Source organism: Apium graveolens, chromosome 3 (genome assembly GCF_009905375.1).
Source record: "Apium graveolens cultivar Ventura chromosome 3, ASM990537v1, whole genome shotgun sequence".
Classification (NCBI taxonomy): domain Eukaryota; kingdom Viridiplantae; phylum Streptophyta; class Magnoliopsida; order Apiales; family Apiaceae; genus Apium; species Apium graveolens.
In genome coordinates, this window is record NC_133649.1 from 262,416,417 (window position 1) to 262,427,080 (window position 10,664).

At 37.7% G+C, this 10,664-nt stretch overlaps 1 non-coding gene across 1 annotated transcript; it reads right to left on the minus strand.

Annotated features, from left to right (window-relative positions):
- Positions 1–5,842: 5,842 nt before the first annotated feature.
- LOC141716470 (small nucleolar RNA R71) lies at positions 5,843–5,949 on the minus strand. Its single transcript, XR_012573179.1, has one exon. It is a non-coding gene; the product is annotated as a small nucleolar RNA R71 (small nucleolar RNA).
- Between the last annotated feature and the right edge of the window lie 4,715 nt (positions 5,950–10,664).

Consider the following 10,664-nt stretch of genomic DNA (forward strand, 5'->3'; position numbering starts at 1 on the left):
TTCAAGGTCCATATCTAGTCAGTAGTCCCTTAGTCACTATCACTGCGAGTGAGGTCACGCACCCTCCTCATCACTCCTGCCAACATCAACTCTGCATTAACTACCGTGATGTATCCTCCAACCGCTGTCATCCTCATCTGAACCTTGGTACGGAGCTCCATCCCATCGATCTCTCTGCGGGCTATGGTTAGGGAAGCAGCTCTGAGATCCCCTGGGTATCCTAGTCGGGTGGCTCTCTCAGCTGTCAGTTCCTAGCATAACTCCACAATGCGAGCAGATGCGCGGTGATCTCAGCGTTAAGCTGATCCACTATCCAGTCGTGTACGGCTACATGCATGGTCGCCGGTGGTGGTAGAGGTGAATCTGGGTCGCTATAGGATATGTCATAAACCTAGTGGATCTGTGCACGTATCGCCTCTTCCTCATCATCATCAGTATAGGGCATAGGACTCTGAATCCCTGGGGGTGGTGTAGGAGAACAAATAGTCGGGTGAGGGTACATCTCTACATCCCTCAAGACTACGCCATTAGCTATGGGGACATGAAGGTTAGTCTCCTCCTCTAGGACATCCTCAGTAGGGTCATCATCTGAATCATCAATGGGTGGCCTCTCTGGCTCGGGAATAGGGTCACGCTCAGGGACCATGACATCATCAACAGGATCAATCTCCCTTCTAGGCTCCACTGGTACCTGACACAATAGGCAAGGTGTTACTAACTTAGAGTCGGAATTCCCTTGAGGGTAAAACTGTCAAGACCACTCGTGTAGCCTAACGACGAACTCGACTTGAGCTCTAATTGATTATTTTGTTATTCCTATGTCTACGCATTTTATATATCCTATCGTCTCCAAGATTTGATAACCTAAGGATCTAATACCATTTCTGTGGCGCCCCAAAACCCGGGGTCAGGAATCTCGGAGGCCATGCCATCTAAACTATTACAACCACACAACTCACACTACAATATATAGATACTCATGCTTCACGACCCCACACTTATCACACATACACACACACACTTACAGGTTATTATCTTGGAAATGAACCATCATATCTAAAGTACTTTCAACCATCAAGTGATAATTATTACAACCCAAAAGTAATTTAGTCTTATCGGGGAGTAACCTTTAAGTAAAGCTAGTCCTCCGGCCAAATATATGTTTCTTGTTTATTATCTTACATAAGTCATACTTATAAATACGCCGAACTAAAAACAACTGAAAACTAATCCAGCTTATTCGGACTACCTGTGGTACAACACCAAACAATCTACAGAACAGCTGGCCATTTCCTACCTGTTTCCTAGCTGTGGTTCTCATGACAAGCATCTTGATTCACTATTGTGTTGTGTCAATTTAAGAAAACAAGTGTGAGCTATAATGCCCAGCATAATAATGTACAGTATGAAAATGACTGTATGATAACATCATATAGGATAATTATATTTTATTCGAAAATAGTTTTCCTTGGTGACACTCACCTTCTTATGAAAACAATTTTTTAAGGGATTTTATTATCCTGCGAATACCTTAATAGTAATTCCAGCACCTAGGCTGGGATTACGGTATTGCATCACAATTCCAATTGGAAGAATTTGGACATCCGTTGGAGCCACCGCATACGATGATCAGTTGTACTACGATAAAAGTAACCTTTTCTACTAGTAGAGGGATGACACCTTCACATCTCGGTTATCACCCTTGCCGCATACGGGCTATGTGCCCTCATTTCGGGTATACACACACTTCGCAGATCCATAGGTACATATTATACCGTTTCCTATGGTACTAGTAGTCTATCCAATACACGAAGTACTTGGATCCTACCCCTCCCTTGTCCTTTAGGAAATCCTATCATATCTCGAGAACTCGAACCACATCGAAGTTCCTCCAAGCGTTTTGCTTGTTGATAGGAATAACTTTACTGTATATATATATATATATATATATATATATGTACTTCCGAAAGTTTCGGAGGAAGTACTAAGGATGTGAGTTGACCGTTTTCAACAGATTAAATAAGGGGGAAAACGTTTCTCCTTGAAACTATATTCAAAATATTAAATAAGTTGGAGTAACATTCTCCGACGATCTAAAATTACTCAAATGATTTTCCAAAATCAGAAATTATGTTTTAAATCGGATCTATGATTTATAAATCAAAATAAACCCTTTAATAAATAATAATTAATTAAATGATAATCGATAAATAATTAAACCTCGAATGAGTTTACTCTTTAAAGGAGTATTTAAAATAGTATTTCTCAACTAGTTTTATGTTTACGCAATTAATGATCTTTAATGATTAATCAGGTTTGAAATAGATAATTGTTGGGGTATACTACTCCCATGATAAAAGAATAAGTATATAGTATTTATTATTTGAACAATAAAATATAGTTGAGGGAATATGATCATTGGGAAATCATTTTAATAAAAGTTCGAGGTATTTTAATGCTTCGTAAGTGGACGTTGAGTCCCTTTTAAAACATACTACTATGGATTATTAACCGTCCTATAATATCACCGAAATGATTCCCGAGTTTTATCTTAAATCCTGACCGACTCTCGGTCTTATATAATATGTCACGCTTATAGCGGAATAAACATTTTACGATATATACTTATCGTCCAACATCGCTACATTATGCGAAAATTCAACAACTACGTATCATGGAAAACATGGTATTTATGCAATGATAATAAAACAATCCTTTCATAACACAACAATAAATGGAGTTGGGTTTGTAAAGTTTCCTTGGTATCTCGAGGTGGAGGATGCTCTAGGTTCCGCTCGGAAATCTATAACCATAAACACAATTCACTTCGTTAGCTCCCGTTCTAATTTACGGCGACTCACACTCGTGTGCTACTTATTATGCACCCTCTCAACTTATACTACCCTTATTATTCCTTTAAGTCATTATTGAGATTATGGTCTCTTTATTTTTCTAAGTATCTTAGCTTCATTCTCATTATCGTCGTCGGCTCCGCTTATGGATTCTTACGGTTTCTACTCGCACGGTAACGGCTCCAATATTTTTATAAAATTGAGAAATCATTATTTTCACTTGAAATTTTTATGGAAGTTAGGAAACTCAATATGTTACTCTCTGTAAATATTTCATGATTTATGAACACTTTTAAGTCGATCCTTTATATTTCCAAATTTCATAATTTGTAGCAGTTTTTGTCGCGTAAATCACTTTTAGTAAAATGACCATAACTTTTGATCCGTAAATCGGAATCAAGAGATTCAAGCGCCTAAACGATCCTTAAAAAATTTCCTATCTTAATCAAGGGTTATTATTCAAGAAACTACATTTTACAACTTCGGCACTTTCTGCAGAAACTTAAAGTTACGATTTGTTGGTTTTAACGGAGTTACGTTTACGATCGGGGTTTCGTTTACGCCCTAACTCTTAACACAACCACCAAAAATTATCATTTCATCATCAACACACAAACTCCTCTCAAGGAAATCATGTTCTTGAGGCAATAACAATCAACCTTAAATCTTCTTTTAAACACCAAGATTTCATCAATACCACTCATTGAACTAGGTTTACTACCACATACTAAATGGATCTTAAAATGAATCTTAAATAAAGTTGGGCCAAATATTTTTACATTTCTTGAAATCTTGAGATGTGTTCTTGAGGATGGTGGAGGCTTGGAAGTGCTTGGTATGATTTTTGTAACCTAAAACTACCATTGACATCAATAAATCAAAGAGAGGTTACTATTCATACTATTCACTAGTGACTTTCTTGATTTTATTTCACCCATTAAACCTTGATAAAAAGAGATAAAAGAATTTTATTTCCTTAGTTTAATTGCTAAGAAGCTTGAGAATTAATTGGATGATTTTACCATGGCTAGATTTTGAGATTTGAATTTGGATTTCTTCCTCTTTCTTGACTAGCCGAATGGAAATAATGAGGGGTGGGGGGTATTTATGCTTGCTTCTCTTGGTTGCTTCTCTTGGTTGCTTCTCTTGGTTGCTTCTCTAGGTTGCTTCTAGGAAATGGAATGTGATATCTTCCACTTGATTTTTATTCTCCTAGGTTGAATCCTAGGTTTATTCTTGTTGCAAATCTTGGCGACAAAATCTAAGTAGCTTGCTAGCTTACAAGCTAACTACATGTATTAGCTTCCTTAGCACACTATTTTGCTAGCTAGCTTGATCATCCTATGGTTAGCTCACTATTTGATGAAGTAACCATGGTTACTTTCTTACCATGGTTTAGTTAGTGCGTTACGTTTATTTAATCGTTTACGCGTTGGCTCGGTCGCTTAAACGTTTCCGTAATACTTATTCGTAAATGGTTCGCGACGTAATTCCTTTAGTATTTATTCCTTATATTTTTAATTATCATACTTGAATGTAAATCTGTAGGGTTTTAATCTCGTAATTATATTGTGATCCCCGCAATCCTCGATGGGTCGTAAATACGGTCGTTTTTCAAAGTTCGTTTTCTTCGAAAACTAATAGCGTACATACACTCATTTAGTACGTATAATCACAATATCAACTCCGAAACTCATTTCCTCATGTACTACATAGTGTGAGCTCAAAAGTTTTTCCCCGTCCGTCAGGGTTACTACTCATTAAACGTTTTACAAGGTCTCAAAATTTTAAGTTATTACAATTGGTTGTGCTTATTCGTCTTATGTGCGTAGCTAACATATAAGATAGCATGTTAATCTCTTCTGAAGCGACAGTGAATTTAGAGATTTAGAAATTTTCATGCTAACATAGGTTCATGTATTTGTTATGCATGATTCGTAGGTAATTTTAACCATCTTACTTTCCCTATGTAATCAAGATAAATAACTTGTGCTTAAACCGTTATGTTGTCAAATTCTATTGACATATAGGGTCTCAATATAATTGGTGCCTATTCAGCTTCTATCTCTTTTGTGGATGTCTGGTAGAATAGTACCCGTACAACGAAAGTTGGCGTTTATCAGTTTCGTGTTATCTGATTAGTGTCATCACGATCACATGCTAGGGTTAAAGACATAAACTTTGAATGAAGTATTTAATGAAGTTATAATCCCATGTTTGTCTTATATAGTTTATTCAACCTTTTATTCTCGTAGCTAATTGCATATTAGTTAATATCTTAGTTAATCAAAACCCTTATTTGATAATTGTCTTAGCAGTGAAGGCTAATCATACATTGATGCATAGGTGCACATTCTGAATTTAACTTAGTAGAATCTTTGTGGGAACGAACTAGAAGATATTCTATATTACTTGCGATCGCGTATACTTGCGTGTATTTTAACACGTGTTTTCGCCCTAACAAGTTTTTAGCATCGCTGCCGGGGACTCGGGGTTAATTTTTAGTTTATGTGCTTGTCATCAGTGGTCATTAAAGTTCACTTACTCAGGATTCTTTTACTTTCACGGTTTATTTGTTTGTGTTTCAGGTACTCATTATAATGGGAGATCCAGCAGCATGAACGAAAGCCTTGATGGATTTTTCTCAACCCAAAATCAATGACATTCAATCTAGCATTTTCAGGCCAGCTATCACAACTAATAACTTTGAGATCAAGCCTGGCATAATTCAATGGGTACAGAATTCAATCCAGTTTGGGGGGTCTTCAATGGAAGATCCCAATATGAACATTAGGGATTTCATTGAGATCTACGACACCTTCAAGTTCAATGGTGTTTTTGAAGATGCTGTGAAGCTGAGACTATTCCCATTCTCTGTGAGGGACAAGGATAAGAGTTGGTTACACTCTCTACCAGCTAGTTCGATTACTACTTGGGAAGATCTTGCCCATAAGTTTCTTACTAAATTCTTCCCTATGGCGAAGACAACTGCACTCAGGAATGCTATTACTCAATTTGCGCAGCAAACGGAAGAATTGCTATGTGAAACTTGGGAGCGCTACAAGAAGATGCTTAGGAAGTGTCCTCATCATAGAATGCCTGATTGGATGATCATCAATTATTTTTACAATGGGTTGGGATCACAGTCCAGACCCATGCTCGATGCAGCATCAGGCGGAGCATTATGGGCAAAGAGCTATGAGGAATCTTATGATCTAATTGAACTGATGGCTGCTAATGAATATCAGTATCCAAGCCAGAGATGTCCACAGGGCAAGGTAGCAGGAGTTCTTAAAGTGGATACAGCTACGGCTATCACTGCTCAACTAAAGGCGTTGTCTATGAAGATCGATTCTCTGGCTAACTATGGTGTTAAGCAGATAACCAGTGTTTGTGAGCTATCCGCAGGTTCGCATACGACGGAGCAATGCGCTATATCTAGTGACTTAACTCAATTTGTGAGCAACTTTCAGAGATCGCAGCAACCAGTTCCAGACACTTATCATCCTGAGAACTGGAATCATCCTAACTTCAGCTGGAGCAACAATCAGAATGCGATGCAACAGCCGTTCCAACAGTTTGGAAATAAGATATTCAACCCTCCTGGTTTTCAGCAACAAATTACACCAAAACAACAAACTCATGGTGCATGTCTATCTTCGAATGAAAAATCTGAATTGGAGGAGTTGTGGCTTATGTGCAAAAACAAGGCTCTTATATGCCAAAGCCAGGCTATTTCTATCAAGACTCTGGAGAACCAAATAAGGAAAATTGTTAATGCCTTATTGAATCGACCACCAGGAACGCAACCTAGTGATACAGAAACAAATCCAGGCAAGAGGGAAGTTGAAGAACAGGTGAACGATATCACCTTAAGGTCTGGAAAGATCGCAAGCCCCCAAATTCAAGCAAGACGAAGAGCGTGAAAAATTTCAAGTTTCAGAAAATACAGTTGTGGCTGAATAAGAAGTGCAAAAGGAAGCAGAGTTGGAACCAAGGAAGACTACTATGGAACACACTCCTCCTGAGGGTAATACAGGGGAGGAACAGATCTATCCTCCACCTTCTTTTTCTAAGAGGTTGTAGAAGAAAAAGCTGGATAAGCAGTTTGAGAAGTTTTTGGAGGTGTTCAATAAACTTCATATCAACATACCTTTCGCTGAAGCTCTTGAACAGATGCCTAGCTATGCTAGGTTTATGAAAGTTATTCTCTCTCGGAAAGTGAAGCTCAATGACTTAGAGACTGTTGCTCTAATGGAGGAATACAACGCTGTACTGCAACAGAAGTTGCCTCCAAAGCTTAAAGATCCAGGAAGCTTCACTATTCCTTGCACTATCGAAAACTTGTCATTCGACAAATGTTTATATGATTTAGGAGCTAGCATCAATCTAATGCCCTTGTCTATCTTCAAAAAGCTTGGTCTGCCTGATCCGAAATCAACAAACATGTCATTGCAACTAGCTGACCGTTCCATCGCTTATCCACGAGGTATAGTGGAGGATATCTTGGTCAAGGTGAATAAACTCATCTTCCCTTCTGACTTTTATTTTTGATTTCGAGGAAGATAAGAAGATTCCCATCATCTTTGGAAGGCCATTCTTGGCTACAGGCCAAACTATGATTGATGTGATGTATAAAAAGGAGAGCTTACGATAAAGGTTCACGATCAAAAGGTCACTTTTAATGTGTTCAAGGCAATAAAGTTACCCACAGCTAAAGAGGAGTACTTTAAAGTAGAGTGGGTAGACTCTTTCGGGAATTCGGAACTTGAACAATTGCCAAAGTCAGAGACCTTAGAGAGATCCTTAATAGGGAAATCAGTTATTGATGATAAGGAAGGAGCAGAACAACTGTAGGTTTTGAATGCACCTCCATGGAAGAGGAAGTTGGAGATGCCATTCGATTCTCTTGGGTTAGCGGAGCTGAAAATTTCTCAGGAACATCTCAAGCCGTCGACTGAAGATACTCCCACACTTGAGCTCAACCCACTACCAGATCACTTGAGTTATGCATTCTTAGGTGCACCCTCTGACAAGGGGTTGGGATATACTTTTAACGATGTAGAGGGTGATCGGCCGGTTTTTTTGCCGTGCTTACAGATGGTCCCTCTTCGTGCACCACAGGCAGTTGATAAGACTGGTGTTGGTGATGCACAGTATATAAGATTGACTAGGAGTATGGAGGCCATGCATGTCATCCACCGATATTTTGCTGGAGATTTGACACACGCTTTCAGTACTGTTTGTCGAGACACTGGTGGTGAGGTTGATTGGCCACCTGATCCTCCACCTGATGAGGGTGACTCTCCCGCTAATTAGGTATGCCTGAAATCCTTATTATTACCTTCAATGAGGACATTGAAAATTTTAAGTTTGGGGGTGATAATGTAAGGATTAGTAGTGTGTGTCCATATAGATTCATATTGCATGTTTAGTTGTAGTTCATTCATATTTTTGCATGATTATTCATTTAGGACATATTTGTTTATTTTTATGTGAGTTCATATAGTTGCATTTGCATGCATATTTAGCATGATCCCTTAAGATGAACTATGATATTTGATAAGTTGATGTTGATTTGAGTGTGGTGATGACCAATAGAGGGATGTTTAAGTCCTAATAAATTGATTTGCATACCAGAAATAAATATTTTCACAAAGTCTTATAGGGTTGCTTTTGATCTAGATCATGATCATACTTGTTTGTTGTTGAGATTTAATCACTTGGTTATATTTAGAATTTGTGATATTCTCGTAATGACGTAAAAACACTGATTTTTTTTATCTGGAGAAAAACTTGGATTTCATTGCTAGTTGTTGTAAGGCTGAGCGTCAAATGGCTAGTAGTCGTCTCATATTTTTATGAGTAGTCTAGGGTTGAATGAGATGGAGCGAAACGCACTCATTCAGAAACTATTGAAAAAAAAAAAAAAAAAGAAAAAAAAAAGAAAAAAAAGAAAAAAAAGTATGTATTTATGCATAATTGATCAAGAGTGAGATGTTTAATACTCGAGTTATTAAGTTCTAGGGGACTTTGTGCCTAGTGACCTAAGGCTTTTATAGTCTGGGATCCGCTAACCTAACGCTCGCTACATGGGTATTATTGCATAAGTCTTTTGGGACCTCATTCATTGCACGGTCAAATAAGCATCTTTGTTATGTGTTCAGTAATACTGTGAATCCTTGTATAACTCTAGTAGAAAGGAGGTGTTGTGAGTCATAATGCGTTTATTGTCTATTATGTTTATAAACTTTTGATTGTTTCGATGATAGATAAGTTATGGTTATTGACCTAGTATCGAGGGATATCTGTTAAGCATTCCACACACGAACGTTTCTAGTTTGTGAGTTGGTTTGTGGGATTTATTCGAACTCTGTTTTAAGTCATTGCATTCTTAGAGGCACTGGCTTATTCATTTGGTTATGGTTATTCTGAGGGGATCGATTGTATTATTATTTAGTTACATTCACGTAGTTGCATTCATGCATTAGGTTTGTTTTGTAGTTTTGAGTCTGTTTATGCTAGAGGACAAGCATTGTTAGATATATTTGATAATGTCAGGTCTAATATGATTTGTGTTTAGTTTTCAGATCTTACTTAAACAGGACAAATCGGTACTTAACTGGAAATCAGCACTTATACTGAAGTCAGAACTTAAGTTATCAGAACTTAAGGTTCGGGAGATATTTATCAGGAGATAATATCAGGACTTAAGGAGACTTTCAGATAAGGAAGGCGGCTGATTGAAAGGAAAGAAGATCAAGACAAACGCAAGAAGAGATATGCATGAAGAAGGAATTCTATGAAGAATAAAATACTTGGAAGAAAAGATATCTGATTGATATATTTTAGGAAGCAGAATTATATTCCATATCAATTAGTGATTATCTTGTAATTGTGTAGTATATAAACACTATACATAGGGTTTATACTATAAGTGTTATCATTATCGAGAATAATATTCATTGTAACCCTAGCAGCTCTCGTGATATTTTGTTCATCACTGAGAGAAGACAGTTCCACATTGTAACAGTGTTTAATAAAGTTTGTTTTCTGTTACTTGTGTTCTTTGAATTCGATTTGATTGTGCTATACACTGTATTCAACCCCCCTTCTACAGTGTGTGTGGCCTAACAAGTGGTATCAGAGCCTATCTGTTAACACACAAACAGTTTAAGATCCAAAAACAATCATGTCTGAAGCAGAAACTCCAACCAAGCCCACCAAAACTGAAGAACTCCAAAGACTCTAATCCATAGTCGATATGAGGCTATTAGAGTTCCCATATTGAAACCATCTGAATACCCCATATGGAAGGTGAGGATGACTATGTTTCTGGAAGCTACAGATCCAGAATATCTTGACAGAATCAATGAAGGACCTCACAAGCCAACCAAACTCGCAGTTGCAGTTGCAGGTGAAGCAGCAAAGTCTGTGCCAAAGGAGAAGAGTGATTACACTGCTGAAGATATCGCATCAATTGCTAAGGATGCTAAGGTACGACACTTGCTGCATAGTGCCATTGATAATGTAATGTTAAATAGGGTAATCAACTGCAAGACTGTAAAGGTGATATGGGATGCCTTGGAGACTAGATGCCAGGGAACTGATTCGATTAAGAAGAACATGAAGACTATACTCACTCAAGAGTGTGAACACTTTGACTCAAAGCCTAATGAGTCATTGACTGATTTATATGACAGATTTGTCAAACTCTTGATTGATTTGTCACTAGTTGATAAGGAGTATGATCTTGAAGATTCAAACCATAAATTCCTGTTAGCTCTTCCTGAAAGTTGGGATTTGAAGGCC